A 15622-nucleotide genomic window follows, 5' to 3' on the forward strand; every position below is an offset into this window, starting at 1 on the left:
TCTGCCAATGGGCCGAGAAAATATTTCTATAGTGTTTAAGGAAAAAGTAAACTTATTTCAAGATTTTTTTACCCCATTGAGAGATGTTTTTGCTTGTTTTAAAGGCGGGGTGCATGATTTTTGAAAAACACTTTGGAAAAGGGAGTCGGGTTGACTACCAAAACACACTTGTAGCCAATCAGCAGTAAGAGACGTGTCTATCAAAAGAAGGTCCAGATTCTATTGGGGTAGGGGCGTGTTTGTTAAGTTGATTTTAATTGTCAACATTGGCTTTCGGAGATCATGCACCTCATCTTTAAGCAAAAAGGCACTTAAAGGGGACACATCACGAATATCTGATTATTGTCATGTTTAAGTGTTATAATTGGGTCCCCAGTGCTTCTATCAACCTAAAAATATAAAAAGTACAACCCAGTAGCTTAGTTTTGGTAAACCATTCTCTGCATGCAAATGAGAAAATAGGTCATTGAAATTTGGCTCCCCTTGTGATGTCAGAAGGGGATAGTACCGCCCCTTGATCTGCACTATCCAACCACGGCACTGCCATTTAGTGCAGAGATCAGCTCATTTGCATTTTAAAGGACACACACAAAAACGACACATTTTTGCTCACACCTACAAAGTGGCAATTTTAACTCTGGGGACACCAAAGACATTACATCTTAAAAAAGTCTTGTGAAATGTCCCCTTTAAATTGTATATTTTTTGTCTAAAACTACACTGCAAAAAATTATTTTAAAGAAAAAAATTCTTAGTATTTTTGTCTTGTTTTCAGTAAAAATAATTAAAAATTCTTAAATTAAGACGCCTTTTCTTGATGAGCAAAACGACCCAAGAAAATAAGTCTAGTTTTTAGACCAAAAATATCAAATATAAGTGATTTTGTGCATAAAACAAGCAGAAAAAATTTGCCAATGAGGTAAGCAAATTTTTCCTGAATTTAGTATTTAAGAAAAATTTTCAAGACTTTTAGATTTTTAACCATATTTATTTTTTGGTGGATTGATTACTATGTGCAAAATCATGGTTTTACTATACTAAACATGGTTTAACTATGGTTTTTGAAAACCTTGGTTGTCAAAACCATGGTTATTTTGTGGTTACCATAGTTTTAATTTTTTTTTTGTTTTTTGTTTTAACTGTAGTAAAACCTTGGTTAATTTTCATAAGGGTGGACAAAAGTATTGGGATGCCCACTTCTAATGAACACGAAATTCTGTAGTAATTTCCATGAGCACAAATCTCAATGCTACAGCATAACCTATAATGATATTTTAGAGCAGGGGTTTTTCAAACTTTATTATGGCAAGGACCCCCAAATATGACGAACCCTATGCTAGGGACCCCCATGCTAAAATATATATCCATTTATATATTTTTTGAGTAAATGTTATAAATAGTAACTTTGATTTTTTAAATACATTGTTACACAAATAATTAGCTATATAGATTTTGGCTTTTTGTGTTTTCTCAGAAATTTTCTGGGGACCCCTTAGAAGTTTCCGGAGGACCCTGAAAATCCCTGTTTTAGAGAATTGTGTGCTTCCAAATTTATAACAAGTTTTGGCCCAGCACCTTTCTATTTAAACATGACATCTATCTATCTATCTATCTATCTATCTATCTATCTATCTATCTATCTATCTATCTATCTATCTATCTATCTATCTATCTATCTATCTATCTATCTATCTATCTATCACATGCAGTAGGTACAGTAGATGTGTGTGCATGTAAGCTCATGCCACAGATGATTTACTGGAATAAAGTCCCAATAGAGTTGAAGCCCCTTAGTTGCCTAGGGAGATTCCCAGTTTGGTGAAGGTTATGTGGTCATTTTCAAGGCTTTGTGTGTGTGTCTGAGTGTGAAACAGAGTGAGAGACAGAGGGGTTGGGGGAGTTGGGGGTCACGATGCCAGCAGCTGCTCGGTACTGATTGCGCTCCACTTTTGTTCGCCGTCCTCCACATCAGTCTGAGGAGACACAAGAGGGAGAGCATCAAAACAGAGATGCTCTCTTGTTATGGAATATTAGAGATTGAAGTCAATGAGAGTTGCAGATGGTGGATGATCTTCCAGGACATCTAGGGTGTTTCTAATTTAATTCATCCTTTACATTCTGTGAACTTTATTTGTTCTGGGTCAGTGTGAATAACTTTGATGGAAAAGTTAGATTTGTGGTCATATGCAGTTATATTTGATGCTAAATCGCGTGATTATTGCGATTCTACCAAATTAAATACAATAACACATTCGTGCTTTAAAAACATTTACATATTCTTTCAGTTCATTATGGCTTCACAGCTGGTTGATGCATTTTTAATCTGTATGAAGAAGATTTGGCTGAGATGCCGCTGCAAGGTTATATTCGTGGCTTTATAGCCCAGTTTTAAAATCATTATTGACCGAATTAGCCGCTTCAACATTATGCATGCAAATAGGCCTATTTCAGATATATAAGTTGAATGTTTGACTTAAAGACAGTTCACCCAAAATGTTGTTATGTACGTTATCATTCAAAACAAGGATATGCAAGCCAGGGGTGCCAAAAGCAACAGTCCCTTCACTTTTAATGTATGAGCGGCATCAACAATTTTTTTCTTTGGCTTTGATGCAACTGAATTAAAACTAATCGGGTAACATTTAACTCTTCATGTTAGAATAAATCTTGTATTTAGTTAAAAAAAATATATTTTCTGGTGGGACCTTTTTGGTTGCATTTATAAGGTTAGAACAGCAGAGGTCTCTCTAAGACAATCATTTTCAATCACCAGACTTGAGGCCGTACTCAAAAAATTGTGCTTGTGAGCATGAGTACTAGGCCTATGTACTATGTATTATTTATGAGGTGTTAATAGCTCGCAAAAACAGATGAAGTATGCACTTTAATTTGATTTAATGAACTGTTTCTAGTTTTTAATGTGTCAGTAACTATCTGCATATTGTTCGTTAATAAAACATGTGAGTGAGTCGCTTAACCTCTGTTATCACAATAAATGATCCTAAAATAAAGGGTGGACAGTCAGTTTATTAAAGTGTGCTTCAGCTACGATAGCTTTATATGGTACATATTTATCTATAACCTGAATGAATCTATTTGGAAATGTTCTTTATCTGTCCCTGCCCCTTTCAGGGGTATTGAATTCTGAAAGAGCTAAGAATAAATCAAGATCTGCACCTGCAAATTACCCCACGCATATTAATTAATGCGCTTGTGTTGCCAAGCAAAATTCAGTGATTCGGTGTTTGGAGGTTATAAATTACTTTTGGTGAATTGAGTGTCCTATAAAGTTCATTGTGTTCAGTTTTAGAGCACTTGTATCAATGAGGCATCTTTGGCTGCTACACAGGTGTATTATCTTCCTTCGGCATTAAAAAGGCTAATACACATCAAATAAATCAACACTCATTTAGGCCAGGATAAGATGTGGATTAAATGGTTAATGGATGCAGTTTGTTGGTGCAAAATCAGTAATTAGTGATGAGCTTCATTGATCTATTGCGTCTGAAGATGCATTTCCAGAAGAGCACAGTAAATTGATTCTTTATTATTTATTTATTCAATTTTTTTATTTCATTTTATTATATTTATATAGATGGTTTCAGCAGTAACAACATAAACAAACGTCTTTCGTGGAACACACGTAACGTCTGGTAAATTCCGCTAAAAATCAATAACAACAAATTCCTTTTAGTGTAGTTTATTTATGATAACAAGCAAAATAAACAAGAAATAGATTACCTATATTTTATAACTAAAGCATGTAAAAAACAACACTGAGCTAACGTTGCTGTGTAAAATGTGTACTATAATATAATATAGTATACAATGTTAACTACAAACCGGCAGCCAAACTTCCCTTCACATACTGGTGATGATCGCCATCTCCCCTGTCTTTAGGAAACCAAAACATTTGTTGTTTTTTACTAGGTATTTGTTCCAGAGTTAATTTTAGTCACTAGTCAGACCAATAAACAAACAGGAACTGGAAGTAAAGTTCCGACCAGGCACGTAACCACGGCGTGTCTCTAATGAAACCGTCTATATCTTAAACACTACTATTGAATGCTTTATTCTGATTGGTTGATAAATGTTCCACGGATATGCATTATCTTTCAGTAAACGCACACCTGACCTGTCAAATATCTTTAACTCTTTCCCGCCATTGACGAGTTAACTGTCAATTAAGAGAAAAGACTTTCCTGCCAATGACGAGTATTTCCGGCAATCCGCAATACCGCTATTATCCACCAGGTGGCGGATAATTACGCAACTCTGTGTATGTTTTGAGGATCGCTTTGAATCTGATCTCTATCAAAAGTCCTTCACAAAAATGGAATTATCTCAGCTTTTTGTTCAAAATTTGGTGTTTGTAAAGAAACCTACTCATATTTGAGAGGTGATAAAAAGAAAAGTAAATAGGATGAAACTTTATTTTTTGAAAGCAAAGGGTCTGTTGTTTAATTTGATATATTGTATGTTTATATATTTAAAGAAGAACATTTTCTGGAAGGAATTAAACTTTTGTAAAAATCCTGAAAAATGCTGGCGCTGGCTGGCAACTTTAAAAAAAGAAAACGCTGGTGGGGAAAGAGTTAAATAACCAGAGCAATGTCTGTGGTAATCGTGGTGTTAGTTGAATAATAAACGGACTCTGGTCCTTTGAATTATTAGATAATAATGCACACCCACGATGTAACGGCTCCGCTTCGCATCATTGCTTCATTTTCAAATAATTCAGCAGCATGTAGTAAATTATTCCTTACTTAACCCAGCCGTTTTAACTGTATATCTTTCATTTGACTTGAAATTTCAGAGGTTATGAAGCCCGAATGATTTACCAGCCTGATCTCATGGAAATTCTTAGCATATTTTAAGAGCTGGCTAATTCGTCTAAATTCATACCAAGTGAATCATACAAAAGTATACGATTTAAAAAAAAACAATAATGAAACCCTGCCCTTAACCCCAACGTCACAGGGGTGAAAGCAAATCTTACAAAACCATACAAATATGATAGGTAGAAAGTACACATCTAATTTGTACACATTTGTATTCTGCTCAATTCAGCTTGGTTGCAAAAGTAACCCATAAAAACTATGTAATTATGTGTCCCATTGACTATAACCCTTTAACTTAAAGGTACATGCAGTTTTTTAGTAAATACGCCAAACTCCAGCTGTATATGTGTAAGTGGATCTTATTTTGTGGAAATGTACTGTAGTTAAAGTCATCATGCATCTCCTAGTCATTTTTAAGAACAACAGTAAATGCCGACACTGTCAGAAAAAAATGGTCGAAAAATGTATTTATTTATTTATCTATCTGTTATTTTACCAGTAATAGTCCCATTGAGAATCTCTTTAAGGGAGTCCTGGCCTAAAACTCAGCACAAAAATATTTACAAAGACACACAAAACGAAAAAGTCCTGTCCAGCACCAATAACTGCAATTCTTAAAGGCAGGGTGCATGATTTTTGAAAAACACTTTGGAAAAGGGAGTCGGGCCAACTGCCAAAACACACTTGTAGCCAATCAGCAGTAAGGGGCGTGTCTACTAACCGACATCGTTGCCTGGGTTGCGTATGTGTGGTGGGGTGGGTCTATCAAATGAAGGTCCAGATTCTATTGGGGTAGGGGCGTGTTTGTTTATGTGATTTTAAATGTCAATATTGGCTTTCAGAGATCATGCCCCCTGCATTTAATCTTTATTTATGCCTTTATTTCATTATTATTAAGTAAAAAATGAACATGATTCACAAATTGTATTGCAGCATAATATATACAATCAATTTTTTGTGAAGACATATTAGCATGCATATACCTGTAGATCACATCACCATAATCCAGCAAAGAGAGAAAACAACATCCAATAATTCTCTTTTTAGCTTCAAAGGGAAAACATTTCTTTAAACGACAAAGAAACCCCAACTTAGGTCTGATTTTTATACTAGCAGATTTTCAATATGAATTTTAAAAGCTTTCATCAAGCCATATGCAAAGGTAGTTATAGCTATTTACTCTAAACAGTTCCCGTTCCAAGGTTAAAATACACTGTAAAACCTAACAGTTAACTTAACTCAAACCATTTAAGTAAACCAATTGCATTAGACCATTTAAGTTTTAAAACACATACATTTAAGTACTGTGAACTTGAGTCATGTGCAATTATGCACTTATATTTAAGTAGTGTGAACTTAAATAAAAGTGCATAACTGCATATGACTCAATTTGTTTAAGTTCACAGTACTCAAATGTATGGGCCCTATCTTCCACCCAGAGCAATTGACTTTGTCAGTGACGCATGTATGGTATTTTGCACCGGCGCACAGCGGGTTTTTCCCTCCACAGACGCACGTCGGCAAACTAGGGAATGAACTTGCGCTCCCTGGGCGGTTCAGTGCAAAAAAAGAGGCGTGTTCCAGCGCAAACCATCCCTGATGCTATTTTGCAGTTTCAAAAAAACAATTGCGCCACTGACCAAAAAAAACTAGTCTAAAGTCAGTGGCGCGTTGCGCGTTGTTCATTATGCTATTTTAAGGGCGCGTGCTTGACCATAATAGCGTGCACAACGCGCACACACTTTGCTTATCTAATCTACACAGATGCAACAGTTATTTTTGCAAATTATAAATTGTTACAATAAAAAATATAGCACTTGCGTTTCAGATCGTTAAAATAGGGCCCTATGTGTTTTAAAACTAATGCAATCGGTTTACTTAAATGGTTTGAGTTGAGTTAATTTTTAGGTTTTACAGTGTAGATGAAACCACAAATTTATACGAAAACGAGGAAAGAGCATACATTTTGTTTTCTTAGTGTTTAAAACCAATTTTACATTTAAAATGGTCCCTAGCTGTCACTGGGCCAGTACCCTTTAGAAATGTCCTGTCGGAGCCGATGGTAGTTGGCAGCGCTCCGACATGGCAGGTGGAGAGAGGGGTATGGTGCAAACGCACTTTCGGCGACCCGAGTTCGAAACCCGGCTCGAGGTCCTTTGCCGATCCCATACCCCTCTCTCCACCCTCTACTTTCCTGTCGTCTCTCAAAAACTACTGTCTATCAATAAAGGCAAAAATGGCCCCCCCAAAAAAATTATAAAAAAAAGAAATGTCCTAATATGTGCCATTTAGGTACAGATTTGGTACGAATATATACATTTTTCCTGACATATGCAAAACTTCATTAAATTACAAATATTCCACTTACAGAAAAAAATATTTTTCCTGCATCATGTTCAAAAACAAAGTTTTTATATTGATCTAAACAAAAATCTAAACAAACAAACCCCAATCAGATTTACATTTACATTTTGTCATTTAGCAGACGCTTTTGTCCAAAGCGACTTACAAGTGAGGTAAACAAATAGATTTTTCTCCGGTTTTGAACACTGCAGTAATTATGGTTTAATTTACTTTATGTTTGTTTGGTGAGAGATGTTTAATATGCAAGAAACCTATTTCTCCATTGATCTGCTGCCCTGGTGGTGACTGATCAATGCATTTAGAATAATGCTGGGGCAGTGTAAACATAAACATTCATGTATTCAGCAGGCACAATGTAAAGTCAAACAATGAAACAAAAAAATATATATTGAATTGACCTAGTCCTCTGTTATTCCTCAGTAAAATGGGGCAATTCAGTGCGACTATTGTCATGATGTTTTAGAAAGGTCTCTCCTCATCTTGCTTACTTCTATAAATCTGAACGCTTTCTCATGTCGGGTGACTATAACAGATTGCTTGAATCGACTGTGTGCACATATTGTAACATCTAAGCATCATGTTAAATTGTTCATTACTTAAACCTATCATTTTAGTGGTACGCATTTAATTCCCTAGAGGATGACCGTAAAAGGAGGTGGCTACTTAGTGAAAATGTGTGTATTTAGATGTGCTTTTGTGCATGTAAAAATGTTTTTTATGTATATGTTTGTGATTTTATGATTTTTTTAATGATCTGGCAGCTGTGATAAGCCTGCTGTCAGATATGTATGTTGAAAACCTCTCAGTGCATTATACTGATAACATAGAGAACCTGATCTTGTGCTTGGATAAAATAATGAATTTTATAAACGAATGAGTTTTATTACAATTACTTTATTAATCTTGCCTTGATCTCAAGATCATTTCCAAGGCCATTTTATAAAGGTCAGGATCTTGTCAGGGTCTCCACCACATTTGTACTTGGTCATGGCAGGTTCAGATTTCAAATAGTAAACTGTTGTCTTCAAATAAAATAAGTATTATAAAAAATAAAATAGCATGCCATGGCATATTTCCCTTGCACTATACCTCCATATTACCTCAAACATTGCACTTCTTGTTGCTCTGTATTAACTTCACTATTTCATTATACATCAGTCCAGAGGTGTCCATTAATATATAAATGGCCTCCCTCGAGGCTGACCTCCTCTTTAATTGGCTTACACATGTCATTTGTGTTACATTTATTTGGCTGTGACATCAGCATTTGGGTATTTGGTATGCAGAAAGATGGGGTTTGGGTTGATATATGTGACCCTGTCTGTGATATCCAGGGAAAAGTCTCATAATCTAATTATGAGATTAGGAGCACCAAAGTTTGATTTCAATTATTGATTTCACTTTATTTTACATTTTTGACACGGTCTACCGTCTTACTTAGTTAATTTTAAGGTAAAATATATTTTCACAGAATGTTGCTTACATCATGTAGGATGATGACTGTTCCTTGCTTTAGATGAAAGCTTCTGCCAAATGCGTAAATATAGCCTATATATATATAGACCTGTGTAAAGAAATGTATGTACAATGTCCAAAAAGTATAAATATTAAAAAAGCCAGAAACCCACAAATTAAACAAATCCTCTCAACGATTCATCCCCAAGCTCATTACATCAACCTCAAGCTGTCTAACACTGATCCAAGCTCCCAGTTGTAGGTGAGAAATAACAGAATTGATTATGTATTTGCAGCCACCTGTAGTTTGAGATGAGGCACCTGGCATTAGATTGTTCCCTGCTGTCCTATTGGCTGATGGTGAGCCTCCTGTCCAATAGAAGTGGCTTCCTCCTGTCTCACCCCCAGCCTTGGAACCACGCGGTGAAGTGGGGGGCAGCAGGAGCTGCTTTTTACCCCGGGAGGGTCTCACTCCTGCTGGGCCGCTGGCTCACTCGGCTCTTGTCCTGCCGATCGGGTGAAAGGAGCCACTCGCCAGGGACCGGCTTGCCTTAGATTCCTGCACACATTGAATTAATCTCACACCTGGAGTTTGTGAATTATTTTTGCAATATGAGACACAAATGGGGTTGTTGATGTAGAAATACCTGGGGTTTTTATGAAATATGTTTTTATGATGTTTAAAAATTAAGGCAGGGCCATCCAGAATCATTTTTTTAATCAGGTTGAAAACAACCACTATATTCTGATTATTAACACAACCTATTTGAGAATTTTTTTTTTTAATAATGTATATTAGCCACCTTCTCTAATGTTACTTTATGTTGCTAAATGATGTAAGTGAATGTTTTTATGATTTAGAATATAATTTTCTTGACTTGTCATAGTTTATAAAGAAGCCAACACTATCCCATGGCAATTTGTACGAGGTGGCTAATTTGTATTCATTTTTTTTTCATTTTAAATTTCGTACAAATTAATACGAATATGCCAACTTGTAAAATACATACGAATTGTGGCTTAAGAAACCAGATTACTTTTTTATATATTTTGTTTAGTTTGGCACCTAATAGTACATTGTAAGAATTTTTCATCTTTAAATCTAGGTATGTACTCCGTAAGAATCAAGCCATATAATTTTAATTATTAAAAAAATATTTACTTACTAAATAAATTCTAATACAGATATTTAAAATAAAAGGTTATGAAAACAACTAACATCTTACAACTTGATGAAGCCCTGTTTTTTAGATGAACTCATTCTGGGGGCAAACACAAAGCACAGGTCTGGGAATAAACCTTGGTTTTTGGTACTGTAAGCACAAAGCACAGGCTTCAGAATGAGATCAGGGATTTAGGTATGCACAGAGCACAGGTTTGGAGATAAGCACAGAATACAAGTTTGTAAATGAGAACAGAGGACACTTTTGGAGATAAGCACAAAGCACAGGTTTGTAAATTAATACAAATCACAAAGCACAGATGAGAACAGAGCAGGTTTGGGTATAAGCAAAGAGCACAGGTTTTGGTATGAGCACAGAGCACAGGTTTAGGTAAAACCACAGATGACAGGTTTTAGAATAAGAACAAAGCACAGGTTTGGGTATAAACGCAGAAAAATGGTTTTAGGATGATAACAGAGCACAGATTTAGCTATGAGCACAGAACATAGGTTTAAAAATGAGCACACAGCACAGTTTTTAGGATTAGAACAGAGCACAGGTTTGGGGGTAATCACAGAGCATGGGTTTGGGAATAGGCATAGAGCACATGTTTTATAATGATAACAGAACACAGGTTTGGGTATACACAGTGCAAGTTTTAGCATGAGAACAGAGCACAGATTTAGGTATGATCACAGAACACTGGTTTTAGGAAGAGCACAGAGAACAGGTTTTAGGATGATAACAGAGCACAGGTTTAGGTATGAGAACAGAACACAGGTTTTAGAATAAGCACGCAGCACAGTTTTGGGTGTAAGCACAGAGCATTGGTTTAGGAAAAACATAGTCATAGAGCACAGGTTTTATAATGAGAACAGAACACAGGTTTGGGTACAACCACAGAGCAAAAGTTTTAGCATGAGAACAGAGCACAGGTTTTGGAATAACCACAGAGCACAGGTTTTAGAATAAAAACAGAGCGTAAGTTTGGGTATAACTACAGACCACAGGTTTAGGATAGGAACAGAGCACAGGTTATGGGTATGAGCATAGAGCACAGGTTTCAGGATGAAAACAGACCACAGGTTTTGGTATAACCACAGAGCACAGGTTTTGGTATAACCACAGAGCACATGTTTTAGAATAAAAACAGAGCGTAAGTTTGGGTATAACTACAGACCACAGGTTTTAGAATGAGCACAGACAGAGCACAGATTTAGGATATGGGGGATGAGCATAGAGCACAGGTTTCAGGATGAAAACAGAGTACAGGTTGTGGTATAACCACAGAGCACAAGTTTTTGTATAACCACAGAGGACAGGTTGTAGAATAAGAACAGAGCACAGGTTTGAGTATTACCACAGACCAAAGGTTTTAGAATGAGCACAGACCACAGGTTTTAGGATGAGAACAGAGCACAGATTTGGATAAGAGCACATGTTTTAGAATGGGCGCACGCCACAGGTTTAAGGGTGAGAACAGAGCACGGGTTTGGGTGTAAGCACAGAGCACGGGTTTGGTATTGAGCATAGAGCACAGGTTTTATAATAACAACAGAGCAGAGGTTTGGGTATAACCACAGAGCACAGGTTTTAGGATGAGAACAGAACACAGGTTTTAGATGACACAGTAAAGGTAATTAAATGTCCATAGAGTGCAAGTTTGTAGTGTAGATGAGCACAGGTTTTTAGATAAACACAGGGCATCAGTTTAAAGACGAGCACAGAGCACAGGTTTAGTGATGGCCACACTGTATTTTATGCTCAGTGAACCATCAAGGTGGAGGTGGCTAACACATCCGAGCACACACACACACACTCCATGAATAAGTGCTTCCATGTGATGCCAGGCATTATCAAAGTAATCATTTCCGAAGGGGTAGAAGGTGTATGTGGGAAGAGAGTGAGTGAGAGAGAGAGAGAGAGAGAGAGAGAGAGAGAGAGAGAGAGAGAGAGAGAGAGAGAGAGAGAGAGAGAGATGTGTTATAATTACAACCAGTGAGGCATAGTCTTCATATAAAATGCATTAGTTTGACTTGACACATTAATTATCTGTTTTTGCAGATGTTTTGCGGCATTGTTGTGCAAACAATTTTGGAGGGGGAGGAATTATGGGAAAGTGAGCAGAAAATAAAATAAGTGGGAGGTTTCTTGCAGATTTACCTTCATTCATGCAGAGAAAGCGGAGCGATGCAGCTGGAGAAAATGGAACCCAAGCGGAGAGATCATTCCGGCAAGGTTATCATTACACCCTGATGCTCACTCTAACCCCAGCATTTTTTGTACCCACATGGATCTCAATGCACTCAATTTTTTTTAGAGATTTGTTGTAGTGGGGAGAAAGGGGGAGGTTGTAAGGCTTTCCATTCAAGCATCACAAAGTACCATAATCAGGAAGATAAAGAAATTACACATTATAGATTTCAAAAGGAGATAATGGACTATTTGTTTGTTTTTATGCTTATTTGTGCAAATCGTAGGTGCTCGATGATGCCTCACAGTCGAGGGATTGTTGTTTTCTATCGCTGCTTTTCCTTTTAAAGATCTTAATTGCAATGCAGGCAAGCTGCATTTTGTTTGTCCTATAGCAGAGTGAATGGCAGTGGATGACAGACACGGCTTTGTTTTAATGCTATTTTAACAAAAGGAAACTGATTGTGCCTTTTAGCCTTCTAGATGTCCTCATGAAGAATGGGGAATGCATTTGAATGCGAACAATTTAAATAAATAGGATGAAAAACTCCAAGTGACAACATTTAGGAAGTCAGTGTCAAAATGTGTTATAAACAGCACGGCATTAAGTATTTATGATCCTTTCTATTTGTCAAATTTTAGTGGAATATACGATCTCAGACATACATATCTGTACCTAGATGGTATATTTTGAGTGCTATTTAAAGGGTACCATCCAGTTACACCCTTTGTACCTTTTGTGTAGTTAGCTTGATGAACTAGATCAGTGTTTATTTTTCTGTGTAAACTTAAAGGGAAATGACTTCATTTTAAAAAACGAGTTTTAAAGGTGCACTGTGTAACATTTAGGAGGATCTCTTGACAAAAATGCAGTACCGATATCGGTAGCACTTTATTTTACAGTACGTGTACTTATCTTGTATGGTAAGCAAGTTGTACTTACAGACAAACAAGAAACACTACTGTACTTACAAATGAATGTACAATATAAGTTATAGACAACAATGCATCATATTTTATGGATTTAATAGCTCACAGTGGCGTATGGATACTATGCTATATCTTAGGTGGTATGTCCTATGTAATAACTGTGTAATAAGCAGCACTTTATTTTACAGTCCAGTTTCCATGCAGTTACTATGGACCTACTAGTGAATGTACCCAGTAGGTAATGCATACAGTATTTAATGCTTGTTCTTAAAGAGTACAACAAAGGACAAATATATTGTGTAAAAAAATGGCACCTGTAAGTACTACACACTTACCATGTATATAGAATTTGTAAGTACAGTATAGTGTTTCTCATTAGTTTAGCATACATACACTATATGTGCCGTCATTAATATACACTGGCCTGTATGTACAGTACTACACACTTACCATGTACATACAATTTGTAAGTACAGTAGTGTTTGTTATTAGTTATCATATAAACACTATGAATACCTGTCATTAACCCACACTTACATGTATATTTATTAGGGCCGGGACTCGATTAAAAAAATTAATCTAATTAATTAGAGGCTTTGTAATTAATTAATCGAAATTAATCACATATAAATATTTGACCTGAGAACATTGAGAAGTTTTTTTTTTACATGGATTTTTAGTATACCATGAATAATGACTGAATACATAAGCTTAAGCAACAAAATATTGTTTATTTTTGTTCAACCAAGGTGTTGTACCCAGATTCGGGCTAACGTCCACACTAGCTGCTATATGTTTAGCATTGAGATGATACTTGAGGCTCAATGTGCTGCGGTGATATGTGAATTCCTTGTTGCATAGCTTACACACAACCATGCTGTTATCGACGCTTCCATCCGTTTGTTTTTTATAAAAAAAATTCCCATCCACGGGGCCAACCAAAGCGATCTCATCAGCTTCTTCGTTCATGTTCACTGTGGTTTGTTGTTGTCTGAAGTCATGAACGCTAGTTGGTGCTCCAGTATAATCGGTCCGCCGAAACTCATCCAATGAGAAATGTTCCGCAGTGCAAAAATAAGTGTGATTAAAATGCGTTAAAATTTTTAACGTGTTATTTTTTGTGTAATTAATTAATCTTAATGAATGCGTTAAAGTCCCGGCCCTAATATTTATATTGTATATTCATTTGTAAGTACAGTAGTGTTTCTTGCAGTGTTGGGGGTAACGCATTACAAGTAACACGCATTACATAATAATATTACTTTTCTGAAGTAACGAGTAAAGTAACACATTACTTTATAAATGTAAACAGTAATATTTGAGTTACTTTTTTAAAAAAAAGTAATGCGAGTTACTTTTCAATTCAATTAATTCAAATAAAAATAAATTAATGTACTGAATTAAACTGAACATATTAACGTAGAATTATGCACTCTGTGCGCCTGAGCAGGAACTGTTTGTGTCAGAAATGGAGATGGCAGGCCAGAGCTTGACATTTTTGCGATCATAAAAAACACCTGCAAGGCCTAAAAGAGATAAAGCCTCAGCCAAGTAAAAAAGTAACGCAAAAGTAACTTAAAGTAATGTAAGCATTACTTTCCATGAAAAGTAACTAAATAACGCAATTAGTTACTTTTTTGGGGAGTAACTTAATATTGTAATGCATTACTTTTAAAGGTAACTTTCCCCAACACTGGTTTCTTGTTAGTTATAGTATACCTACACTGTAAGTATGTATATTACCCAGTACTTACTGTATCTAGAGTTAAATAATAATTACTAAGAATGTACCACTGGTAAGTACAGTACTGATACCAATTAATAACCATGTAGATACTCAAAAGTAAGTACCGCACATTTATCTACAAGTAAAGACGATATTAACTCCTGATAGTAATGCATTGTGAGCTAATCTTCAGAACATGTTACGGAGCATCACATTTCCGGCTGATGTCAGAGGTATTCAGACCAATCACAACATTCTGGTAAGCTGGCCAATCAGGGACACAACGCTTTTCAGATCGGTGAGCTTTTTACAAAATCAGCGCATTTGAGGAAGAAAGGGGTATCTGGAGCTACAAAAAATATACGGTATGTGAAAAATAATGTGTTTTTAACCATAAACCATGCAAACATATTGTATGAGGCACCTACTTCATTGCTAAAAACAACATTTCGTGTATTTGGTATAATACAATATGTTCGCGTGGTTTATGGTTAAAAAACACATTTTCCACATACCATGAATTTTTGTAGCTCCAGATTTCATTCGCTTCCTGAAACGCACGGATTTGAAATGCCCTGTGTCCCTGATTGGCCAGCTAATCTGTACTTTGCAATTAGCCTGAATACCTCTGATGCTCCTTAGCATGTTCGGTCCCAGGAAATAAACTGTTGCCTACAATCCTCGTGTTTGTTGTAGTCCAAGAAAAGGGATTTACGTTGGAGACGATAACTTGCGTCATTGTTTACTTTGGGGTATGTAACTTTTGCATATCGCTAACATGTACTACTTACTACACACTTACACACCAAAGAAAATGTAAAAACGTGAATCGGACAATAGGTGCATAAACTGGCAGATTTTTATTCTTTTATACACTTTCCCAGCATGTCTTCACGCCGCTACTCTGCCCGGATGAATTTGTTGTCTGTGATCACCACATCAGAGTGATA

Source organism: Paramisgurnus dabryanus, chromosome 17 (assembly GCF_030506205.2).
Source record: "Paramisgurnus dabryanus chromosome 17, PD_genome_1.1, whole genome shotgun sequence".
In the NCBI taxonomy this organism is placed as follows: domain Eukaryota; kingdom Metazoa; phylum Chordata; class Actinopteri; order Cypriniformes; family Cobitidae; genus Paramisgurnus; species Paramisgurnus dabryanus.